General features: G+C 32.7%; 1 long non-coding RNA gene across 1 annotated transcript; it reads left to right on the forward strand.

Annotated features, from left to right (window-relative positions):
* The first annotated feature begins 5,278 nt into the window (after positions 1-5,278).
* On the forward strand, positions 5,279-5,883 carry LOC149375521 (uncharacterized). Its single transcript, XR_016293717.1, has 3 exons — positions 5,279-5,446; positions 5,599-5,758; positions 5,825-5,883. It is a non-coding gene; the product is annotated as an uncharacterized LOC149375521 (long non-coding RNA).
* Positions 5,884-12,045: the final 6,162 nt, after the last annotated feature.

Consider the following 12,045-nt stretch of genomic DNA (forward strand, 5'->3'; position numbering starts at 1 on the left):
TATAATGAGTATTTCTGTTAGTAAAATTTTTTATTTTTAAATAAGAATCGATTTATGTAAAAGGAACTGTTTATTATTATAATCATACGGGATTTATTGGCCAGGCAGAGGGTCAAGCCCATGATATCGCTATGACACTATTCTGACATTTGTAACTTCTGCCCTGCTATAAAATACGGATTAAATTCGATTGAAACCGATTCAAAATGATGCTCACTTGAGTGGCTGATGTTGCTGGGAACAAGTGTCCGTTGATTACATGTAATGACTCCAACTTATCTCTTACGCTACGTCACGTAAATTGACGTTATTTAATGTTCTAAACTTCTCATGAGTTGTACAACTATATGTACAAATATTTATGAAGTAATCGATTTAATTATTTGACGCCTTTGTCGGTTACATACATTATATGCATATGGATATAGGATGCAGGGGGCAAAACCCTAACTAAAAATTATCAAAAGGACTCGATAAGTATTAAACAGATATAATTTTCCTAATAAGCATATTACACTTAGGATTACTACAAAATACAGATGATGCCTAAATTTAACATATTAATTATAGAATATGCGAAGAACCATTGAAACCGAGGCTATTATTTCGTAGGAAAACCTGCAAAGCTATACAGAAAGGTAGCTCTGGTTAGATGATGCTTATATACTATTGTTCCTACTGGGGATGCAGTAAATGTCCAGACATCACGATAATGCCCCAAGGTAGGAGAAATGATTTCTACGGTTTGCTCGTGGAATTCGAATATAGAACTCAGTTTACAACAAATTATTCACGGTTATACTTTTAACTCTTTGATTTTGCTAGTCGTAGCTTGTTTAAAAAATGTTTAGGAAATTAGAATATCATTTTAGAGTCATCATACAACACAGTATTTTATAACATACTGGTGCTCAGTGATGAATATGGATTAAATTCTGTGATTGATTTTGTTTAATCGTTTAATAGGTACTTCTCACTGCTGTCAAATTTGTAAAGCTGATCCAGAAAAAATACAAAGTTTAAAAGAAGAATAACAAATCTCACTTAAGACCCAAGAAAATTATGAATTATATTCATTAAAACGAAAATAAGAAAGCCCTATTGCATATTACCTTGCCTAAATAGCAACAGTACTTTTTTGTCCTTCAGTAATAACGAGAGCAAACATACGTTGTGGCAATAAAGGTCCGTACGAGTAATCGAGGCACACAACTGCTATAAGCTTGAATTAAGTAACGAAAAGTAGTTGAAGACATTTGGATTCGTTCATCAAAATTGATACGCAGTGAAATCAATATTGAAGCATCAAAACTTAACTTTTAGAGAGCAAGACATTGATAGAGTGAGGCGAAACGCTGGTATTGCTATAGTTGTAAGACTTAACGAAATTTACCAAAACTGGTTTCAGAATTTCACGATGCTCTGGATCAACTTTAATTTATGATGCATACTAGTGAAATATGTGTTTTGGCAAACGATAAAGCAACTAAAACGATATTGTTTATTACCGTCACAAGTCTATGGTACTTATAAAAATATCTAATAATTTTTGTCGATGGAACTTTTTACAGTTGCCTGAAATTTTTTAATCACTTGTTTACAATGCATAATGTATAAATAGTAAACTATAATTGTCGAGTCCAAGTGTATTTACTTTCGTAGGAGTTCTTCAAAATGTATAAACAGAAGTATGTATTAAAATGCGCCGTAGAGGTACACAATCCAAAGAAACGCAAGAAAAAGAAGAATTCTTAAGAGAACAAATGCTGGAATATCAACAAAGAACGATCTCTCAATTTAATTTTATTCGAAATTTTTCAAAAAAATTTTTACCTGTTTATTAATAGTTTACAAACATATTTTACTATTTTTTAGTATACAATTCACTGACGAAGATCTATTATACTGAATGACAAGAACACGTTTTACAATAAAACGGATCTATTAAAACACATCAGTTATTTTATGAAACTGCCATTCCGAAGCCTGGGTGAAGTGTGACGTAAAAAAGTCTAACATTGACAAAAATATATAGACCCGGGTTCCAATTCATCACTCATTAAAAAATACGATAATAGCCTGGCTCCAGTTCGACACTACTTAAAAAAGGAGATAATTCTTCAATCCAAATCTAACACTGACCAAAAAATGTATGTTTAATCGATATTTAAATGATAGTAATCACTTTTACATTATAAATAATGTTTGCATTGATATGCTGTACTGTTGGTTCAAAGGAGTTTGTGCTGACGATTTAGTCATCTTACACATAGATTTTAAAAAAAAGTATTTTAGCTAAGAATTACTCAATCTGAAGATTAAAACTTTAAAATTTGCTGGCTACGATAACGTAAAATGAAAATAAGTGCTTAATCAACCAGTGGCATCAAAAACTGAATACAAATAATAGCTGCAAAAAAAGTTCTTAACATGGGCACAACGTTTTGTACTTTTGATATTATAAAGACATTAAATACGGAAATTGTGGTAAAACAAGTTTCACGTTTTATGTTTTTCTAAGAAGATTCTTTCACTACCTATTGAAAAAACCTGTACAAAATTTTAGGTTGAAATATTAAACAGAAAAAAGTTTGGAAGCATTTTCGTACAACGGTCTCGCACCGCCAAGTACTTTTTTGTTTATATTTTCGTTTATAACTTTAAAAATCAATGATTGACCTTCGAGCTCCAAAGTGTTATTCGATTCTAAGTCTGAAACTTTCTTCACTTTTCTGGCCTAAGCTCATAGTATACTAATTTCATAGTGGGCAAAATTTCAAAATAATGCACGTACTCAAAGATGATAAGCGTGATTGAAAATTATAGTAGAGCAATAAATTGCATTATTCAACAACGTGCATCGCATAAGCATAAATAATACTTGTATCACAGCATCCGCACGTACTGTACATACAGGCACGCTAGTACGTGCAGTTCGTAAGCTCGACAGTGTGAAATACTGCTATCACGTAAACGAATTTCCAAGTGAGCGTTGCGCTCGCAGACAAGTGGAACGTTGTGACGTCGATCATCAATTATTTAGTCAAACATTAGTCTACCCTTAAAATGAACTAAACCAGGCCTCATGCTTATCCAAACTCCATGATTTACATAATACACTGCATTTTCTTCGTAAAAGGGAAAAACGAATATTTGTATTTTTATGTACGCACGAGATATCCTTATGAGCTCAAATGCATGCATAATGTGACACCACGTGAGCGTGTAAGTTACGGATTTCACGAGAGAAGAGGGAAAAAAGTAAATCGAAACCAGTTATGCGAGCGGGCTTTCTGGCTCCACGTCATTTTATTTTCCACCTTCATCTCGTAATTGCGTCTTTTTTCCGCTTCGGAAGAAGGCACACTTATCGCAATCGCCAGGAGACGTGGATGATTGTCGCGTGCGTGGTTCTAGAAACCGGAACATAAAATTTCGCGCGTAATATCCATTCTCCAGCGTCCCTCTGTCTCTCTGCTTTTCTTGGGCTCTGACTCTTCAACTTGTGTTTTCTTGGGAAGAGAGTAGATGCTCGTAGGTATCTAGTAAGAGAGAAGAAAGCCGGGGGCGCAAAGCTAGAGAATTTGAATGTGTGTGGATTATGTATGTGTCAGTGCACGTGGTGCGCGCAAGACCAGGATATTCGTGCCATAAATAATCCGAAGATAACATTACGGAGCGTGTGAATTATACCCTATGTATATTATGCTAGAACACAGGAGCGCGAGAAAGACGAGGACGGGAGAATGAGAAGCTGCCGGCTGCGCGTGCTCCCCGAGTCCTCCTGCACTTCTCTGGCTGGGACTTTTCAGTAGTTTGCACGAACAACTTGCTCGACGATTTCTGCTTTGCATCGCGCGGACGTGTTTTCCGCGTAATTAACGACCATAAATGAAATTTTCCTATCCTGTTTTTCTTCCTTGCTCTGCTAGCTTTATACCTGACGTAAGTATGCTTGCACCTCCAAGCCTATGAAATTTACTTTTAGTAATTTTCCACAATAATTTTATTAACAATAAATTTTATTCTCTTTTTTAAGAATAACCCTTAAACACGCTGAACTATGCCTATAATCTACAAATCCTAATGTACTATGTTTAATTTTTTTCACACTTTTATCAAAGAATCATAAGTAGGGACTTTAAATCCATAAAGTATACCTTAGAACATGGGACACAATAAGTAATTTTTCAACATACACCTAAGAGACGTTACATTATATTAAAAACTTCAATTCAACCTTATTCCACTTCACTCGCAGTCGAGACTTGCAATAATTTTCAATGACAGCTACACCTGCACTTAAAAATCGACTTTTTAGGTTTTAACAAAATAATGGGCTAACTGTTAATACATATACACACAAGTATAGATACACATGACAATTAGAGCTATACCTAGGTGATTAAGCGCATAAGTTGTTACTATAACGTGAGAGTCCCGTCATCGCACACACTCATTTACTTCTCTCTTTCGTACATTATTTATGAATTGGGTGTGAGCAAACAGCGTTGGGTTAGGCGGAAATGATTTTGCATTTTTGTCACTAGGACCTATATATAGCTACAGATCCTAGTGATAAATATTATGCAAAAGACGAGTAGGGGGCGGGAGGACCGGAGGAAGGCCAGTGGTTCTCGTTTCCGTTCTCCTTAATGCATTGTATATAGCAAATACAGCCATCTAGCATTTGACAGCTGATTGCCGTACAGTTGCAGGTATAAGTTAATTTCCTTATTCTGTTGTGATTTTCATAAATTACAGTAATTTCAAGTAAACGATATGGTTTTTGCGCTATTGCAAGAAGAAATTTGTAAACTCAGGTAACTGCACTTGATGCGTCATATTTTACACAATATGTGATAGTAGTTGACATTTTCAATTAACCTCAAGTGATTATTCATTAAACTATTCAAGTTGTATTTCATTCCTTATATTCTACAGTTGTGATTAAGTAATAAAAATCATGCAGATTTTTATAAATTTGACTTATTCCTTGCTTAGTTGCCATAGTATTTAAGTACAGGTACATGCCTTATACGTTATTTATGCTTTGTTTTATTTTTAATAGCTAAAATATAATTGTAACAATTGAATGGGAGTACCAACAGAGTTTCGGACATTTCCTGAAGCTAAATATTTAGTATTCTACAACTACTATGACTGCTTGGCTATTCCAATAACTTTTTGTATTTACCTGCATACTTAATGGGTCCTCAAAATCTAGTTGTTAATTACATTTTCCATGAAAACTTGATTCAAGAAGATAAAAGTTGAGGACTCTATTCTCCTTCGTGTTTCTCAACGTTGCTAAGGAACTGTAGGGCCCACACCAACTGGACCAGGATTTTGGCCTGGGTTCGACGTCCAATTAGCTTGTTCGTCTCAGCATGCTGGAGTAGCACTACCTGTTTCCCTATGATGAAAGATGTTGCCCAGCCTTCAGGTACTATCATTCATGAACTGAGGTGATACGATAGGCAAGAGGAGGTTAAGCGTGTATTAAGTAACTTTTTAGTTGATTATCACCAGCAGTAAGTAATAACGATAACAGTAACATGTTAAATAACTTTAATTTTTTTTTTTTAATATTAACAGGCTCTCACTATGAATGGTGTTCATACACCCGCATACATACAAATATAAATGTGGCCTGCTATCAGGAAAGATGTTGACACTGCTGCTGTTGACACAATCGAATCTGGAAAAACTTGGATATTTGGTTCTAATGTTAAGTTGTGTGACAAATCGTAAAAAGGTATATCATTGATTTATAACTGTACAAATTAACTTTATCTGGTTATGAAATACAAATAATTTTCAGCAATTATACCAATAAAACATGTACTCGATTCACGTACACGCTTAATCGAGGATTTAGCTAATCTAATACTAGAAAGGTAACGACAAGAAGTGAGCATAAAATTTTTCTCGGCTGTACAAGTAACTAATATAACATAAATGATTTTTTTTTTTTTAGGCATTGGAAAATAATTAAACGCCTTAATATCATCGGCTCGGGTCGACAAAATCTCCTTCATTAAGGAAAAATGCAAGTTGTTGCTGTATCAGACAGCTGGACTAAAATACTCCAATGTCTCCAATATCATTCATAGAAGTGTTTATTCCACAGCCCTATATACGTATTGGCTCATTTGTGAAAGCAGCTACATACTGCATAGCTACAAGGAGAATGCTAATTTTTTATTTTAAAGACAAAATGATTAACTTTTTAGGCAAGTTATTTTCTGTAATTGAATTGAACTAATTTGAATTAAAATTTTTTTTTTAATGTTCTACATATTTCTCCTTCTTTCAAGATGTTCTTATAAATTACTCGTTAAATGAGACAATAGTATTTTGCGTTAACAGCGAAGAAGCTATCAAATTCAATAACTATCTTTCATCGCCGTATAAAATCAATGTTGGTGCACGAAGACATGGAAATAATAACAATTAAAGATAAATCAAAGGATACGTTAACATTAAGCATCCAAAATAAACAAAAACATTTAAAAATATTACTCATAGCAATCAAAGAAATTTGGTATGGATATTTCTCTGGATTGTATTTTGTAGTTATTAACATCCATCAAATTGTATCAGAACTTTAGATTTCAGATGTAAAATTTCTAATTCAACATACAGTTACCAATATTTGTAAAACTAAATTTGGCAAAAGATTTTTTGCTTGTATGAACAACTGAATTCAGGTAGTTTAATCATATTTCTATCTTGATATGTCGAAAATTTAATTTTGAAATATTTTACCGATTCAGGAGATGAAAAACAATTGCAAAGTCATAATTTTATTTGAGGGACTTAAGAAAATCTTTAATCTTCATATTAAGTAATACATTTTTTAAAAAGGTTGAAAGTAGATCTGTCTCATGGTTGGGAGAAAATACCTGACGTAAGTATTTATTTATAGGTAAATTGTAATTTATTTCAATGCACTTAAGAGTAACGGTGATTATTTATTTTTTTAATACCAGGGCTTAAATAAGGCAGAAATTCTTGAGAAAAATAATTATTCTCTTCGTGACCAAATTGAAATTTTCGGATGTTTTAAAAATAATTCTTGTTCATACTACCATCGTGTAATAGCTGCTGTTAATAAGTCAACATTGGACGCATACATCCATGTAACTTTTTGGTGTTACGTAACAAGACTGCATATTTCATATTATTCTAAATCCTATATATTGTTGTTTACAGAGGTGGTGAGCTGAAATTAATCATCGTGGCTACAAATGGCACAAATTATTTGGCTGCTTGGACAAGAAAAGTTATTAAAACATTCAAGAAAATGGGCAGCGAGAATATCACCAAGCAGTTTAAGAACATTTGTGCTGTTCGTATACTACGTCATCTTCTCTCATAACTAGCAAGATTTTCAATTTCATCATTTCATGCTTTTAGATGTTATTACAAGAAAAATTTTTTTGTTTCACAAGTTTTGCTCTTGTAAACTGATGTAATTTTTTCATGAGTTTTGCAAATAATTAAAAGTATTGTTATTTAAATTCTATAAAACCTTATATTATTTTTCTGTTATACGTTATAATTTATACAATTCTATGTAATGTATACATAATTGGAGATTACTTCCGTTCTGAATAGAAAAAAATAATTAAGGCTTTCAATCTTATAGATTTGTCTATTTCTTTTCATGTATGTCTTCATTTTTCTCTTCAATCATCCTTATTCATACGTTATTGCATTTTGTTGTATTTTTTATTTTATTTTTTTTCTTCATGTGATGGTTGCAATACGTATATAAGATGGGAGTAAAAAATTTTTTTGACGCTAATACTGATTATAAAATTATTGCTTAGAAAAATGGTTGCTTCGTATATTATAAAACTATTTTAAAAAGTTTTAAAATTTTTCAAACACTTCTGAGGAAACAGGTAATAAAACAAGTAGTGCTACATATTTTCAGATGAGTTCGTGTTATTCATTAATTGATGAAATGTTTACATGATTGTTTACAATTACCTCAGTTTTTTGAATAAATTATTTTGTTTTCAACAATATCGTGCAATGTTTGTACTTTCATGATTGAACTTAGTAGCGTATTAAAAATGAATTAGTAGTACGTAAGACGTTTGTAAAATATATATTCCTTATTTGAATACTTCAATTTTAAACGTTAAATTGAGTCAACATATTGTTACTTACATTCGATTTGGATTGGATCGACTTCTGTCGATTTTTTAGTTAGGACTGATTGACGTACAATGTGCTCATCACCTTAAATTTGTTCCCGCTTCCCACTTCCCAGTATCAACCGACCGGAATCAAGACGAATTAGTTATCTCCGGTAACATTTCAACGAACGAAGAGCTCGCCTTTCAAGTATTTACATACTTCAGACAAAGCTCACGTCAAGTTGTAGAATAAAATAAAATGCATTTAAAGGTAAGTTTCATGCAATGTGTAATTGAAAGACGCAAATTCAACGGTAATTTAATACTACTAAAATACCAAGTTACTATTCATTTTTTACTTTGGAATTACGTTCGTATAATTTTTCAAACTATATATACAGGATACTATGGTTGACAATATTATATGACTGAATAATAAGATACTCAACATTTTTAAAGAAATTTGATCAGAACAATGCACAAAGTGACGCGCGGCTTTGATAAAATGTGACTACTCAAATTAAATGTACATTCGGAGGAGAATGGTATTTATAAATTACATTTCCAGAGTAGAAAAAAATTTCAAAGGAAACGATTGAAAATTAAGGATATTTCCACATGTAACTGAAATCTATCAAAAATCCAGAATGGTGTTCGAGGTTTTATAAACAAATTAAAACTTCATCGACCTGCGTAGCACGCATGAAATATATAAGTTATACTATGATATGTATTTTTCACGACATAAAAAACACAATGTACGTACGTCCATTATCGTTTTATCCTCATGCTGTAAACAACTTTCGTGACAAAATCTTTGGCACAAAACACAAGTAAAACGTCTATCCGTTTTATTCCTAAAACAAAGTAAACATTCATCTCTTATATTAACTTTCAACAACTCTTTAGCAACATAATCTCTATATTCTGTAGGATTAAATTGTAAATCATAATTACTTTGGCGTCCTAGTACATCCATATAATACATAACAAAAACGCCGCAATCGTAGCTATCACTTTGTTGAGGTCGTAATCTACTACAGTGAATGTGTTTCCACGTTGTAGTATTCAGTGAGTTGATATTTATTGTTGATAATTCACTTAAGTATAAATTAAAGTTTTTGAAAGCTTTTTTTGAACGTTCTTCGATATTGTTCTCATTCGTCTCGATAAAATTAGGGTTAAGATGATAAAAAACTTTATAGTGTACATCAAGTATAACGAGAGTCCAGTGATTGTTGAGACACCATGGCATTATAACATTATCGTTAATTTTCTCTTTAATATGAAACATGCTCCATAGAGGTGGAGGAATATTACTTTCTATCGAATTCAATATGATACCTGATTGTCTTGACGGGATGTAAACTGTTTTTTCCCAGTTATCTCGCCGCAGTTCCGCCCAGGCATCAACGACGTCACCATTGATGTATTCACGGCCAAATAATGTCTGGTACTCTTTTGAAAATAATAATATATCGGAATTTGTACTACTATTAAAATTTTTTATCCCACATAGGGTTGGGTCTTTTACCCCTATATCTTCTGACAGTTGCAGTCTTTGAAGAACGATGTAAATAATGTGTCGGGTCAAAAGCGATATCATCATCATGAACAGCATCCTGGACTATTTTTTCAATTTCAGGCGTAGGGATGATTTTTTCAACAATTTTTTTGCTATTATGTTTTACGCAAAGTAATTCATTAGAATCATCTTGAATCTCTCCAATATTTGGTGCTATATTCATACCTATTTCAGAGAAAAACTCAATTGTTGATTCGGCATTATTTTCCATCGATGTATGCATCGAAACGACTTTCTTTAAAGATTGTGTTTCAATATTACTAACAATTTTTGCTTTGGGTGGTCTGCAAACGCTAGTATTTGTAAAATTTTCTAAATCGCTTACACTTAAAGAACAAGCTGAATCTTCTCGTGTAGCCAATTTTTTTCGTGGACTATAATATTCGTCATCAATACTGGATTCCATATGGTTAACTTCATCATTTACACAGGAATTATATTTACTTTGAAATTGTTTGTCTTGCTCCCGACACATACGTATCAAGTGTTGTAATATAGAAATCGAACCGTACTGCTCGGGGTCAGTGGCTGAAACGTTTTCTATTTTTCTCTTGATAATTTGTTTTTTTATTTTATTTAACTTTTTTAGATCACTAATCATTTCTTCTGAAGGCTCGAATGTCAAACAACCTCCTTCATCTTTGACATATTGTGCAGATAGCAATATACCCTTCATACTTTCAAAGTTCAAGCGATTTCGAGGTTTTGTTTTTTCCAATCCATATTTACTCCAAACTCTTTCAGGTGTCACATTAGAGTTCGGTATACACAATACGCTAAGAGCAAAAGTTGAAATATTTTTAAAAAGCAGTTTATTATCGTCCTGTTTATCCTTAAGCATTGCCCAAAATTTGCCAGCATCTTTCATAGCTTTTTCATCATCGGAAAAATTATACTCTTGTAAAAGTTTCCATTCTGCATTAATCGCATTTTTTATGCTTTCCGACTCCACTCCCAATACTTGAAAGAAAGATATGGTGTCATTTAGATCAGGATGATCCTCATGAAAAGATAAACTTAATGCATTACTTGGATTAAAACATCTCAAATGAATTAAAGTTTGATTTTTTAAATCAAACCGACTTTTCAATTGGACACATATCTCCTTCAGGAATCTTTGACAAACCAAAAGAAATTCTTTTTTGTCCTCATCATCGATTTTATCATCTTCGTTAGTATTTAATAGCTTTTCAGTTTGAGAACCAATAGAAATATCACTTAAATCTTTGAAAAAAGTAGCATCAGTTGGATCTACACTTTCCAGACCGCTGATGGCAATGTATTCTGATTTCATGTACATGTTTAAGATGTCTTTGTATAACGCCCTCCTGATATCATCATTTTCCGGTACTATTGATTTGATATTTTGTAATATTTTATTGGCTTTTGTCAATTTACCTAATACCATTTCTAAAAACGTTAAATAACAAATCATCATTCTATCATTTAAATACTCTAATATTTTCTCAGCACTTTCATTATTCCGGGAGCCTTGTAGAACTTCATTTTCGAAGAATATTCTCAAAGCTGGAAGTCTTCGTAAAATTCTCTGAATACATTCATAGTAAGACAACCAGCGAGTATATATTGCCTTTAGTATAGCTAATGAATCAATACATAATTTGTCTTCACACACTGACCACATGTGTAATCTTTTGGCACTTCCAGACATGTAGTTGTACAGCATACTTACAAAATCATCACATGGTATTACTTTCAATGCGTATTTAGCACAGGAGTGTTGTATGTGACAACTGCATTCTATGATGTGAATCGCAGGTACTAACTCTTTTAACTGTGCGGCCACTGCATTAACAGTACCCTGCATTAAGTTGCAATTATCTGCACAGTACGCTATAATATTATGTAAAGGTACGTTGTGCTTGTCAAAGGACAATTTCAAACATTCTACTATTTTATCAGCGTTAGCAGTACTTCCTTCATCACCGTCGTAAAATTCTATCAAATCCCATAAAGATTTACGGATCTCACCGGTTTCAAAATCAAAATATCGAACCAATATGCACAATGAGTGATGCATACTTATATCGGTCGACTCATCGATAAGAATACTGAAGTTCTGATTTTTTAGAAATTTAAATAATCGAGTTTGTTGTGCTGGTGCGATTATGTGGACAATAATGTCACGCATTTTTTTTCTATCTATGTAAACATTTTGAATCACTTTAGGGTCTGGAGCTATTTGTTTCATAAACGGAATCAACTCATCGCACAAATGGAACGCCAAATTATGTTCAACAAAAAACGCAGCAATTTTCAACTGAGTGCGAAGGTAATCTGTGTTAT

The sequence above is a fragment of the Copidosoma floridanum genome, unplaced genomic scaffold, assembly GCF_036245765.1.
Source record: "Copidosoma floridanum isolate Cflo_tuat_1 unplaced genomic scaffold, Cflo_Japanese_pri ptg000006l, whole genome shotgun sequence".
Lineage (NCBI taxonomy): Eukaryota > Metazoa > Arthropoda > Insecta > Hymenoptera > Encyrtidae > Copidosoma > Copidosoma floridanum.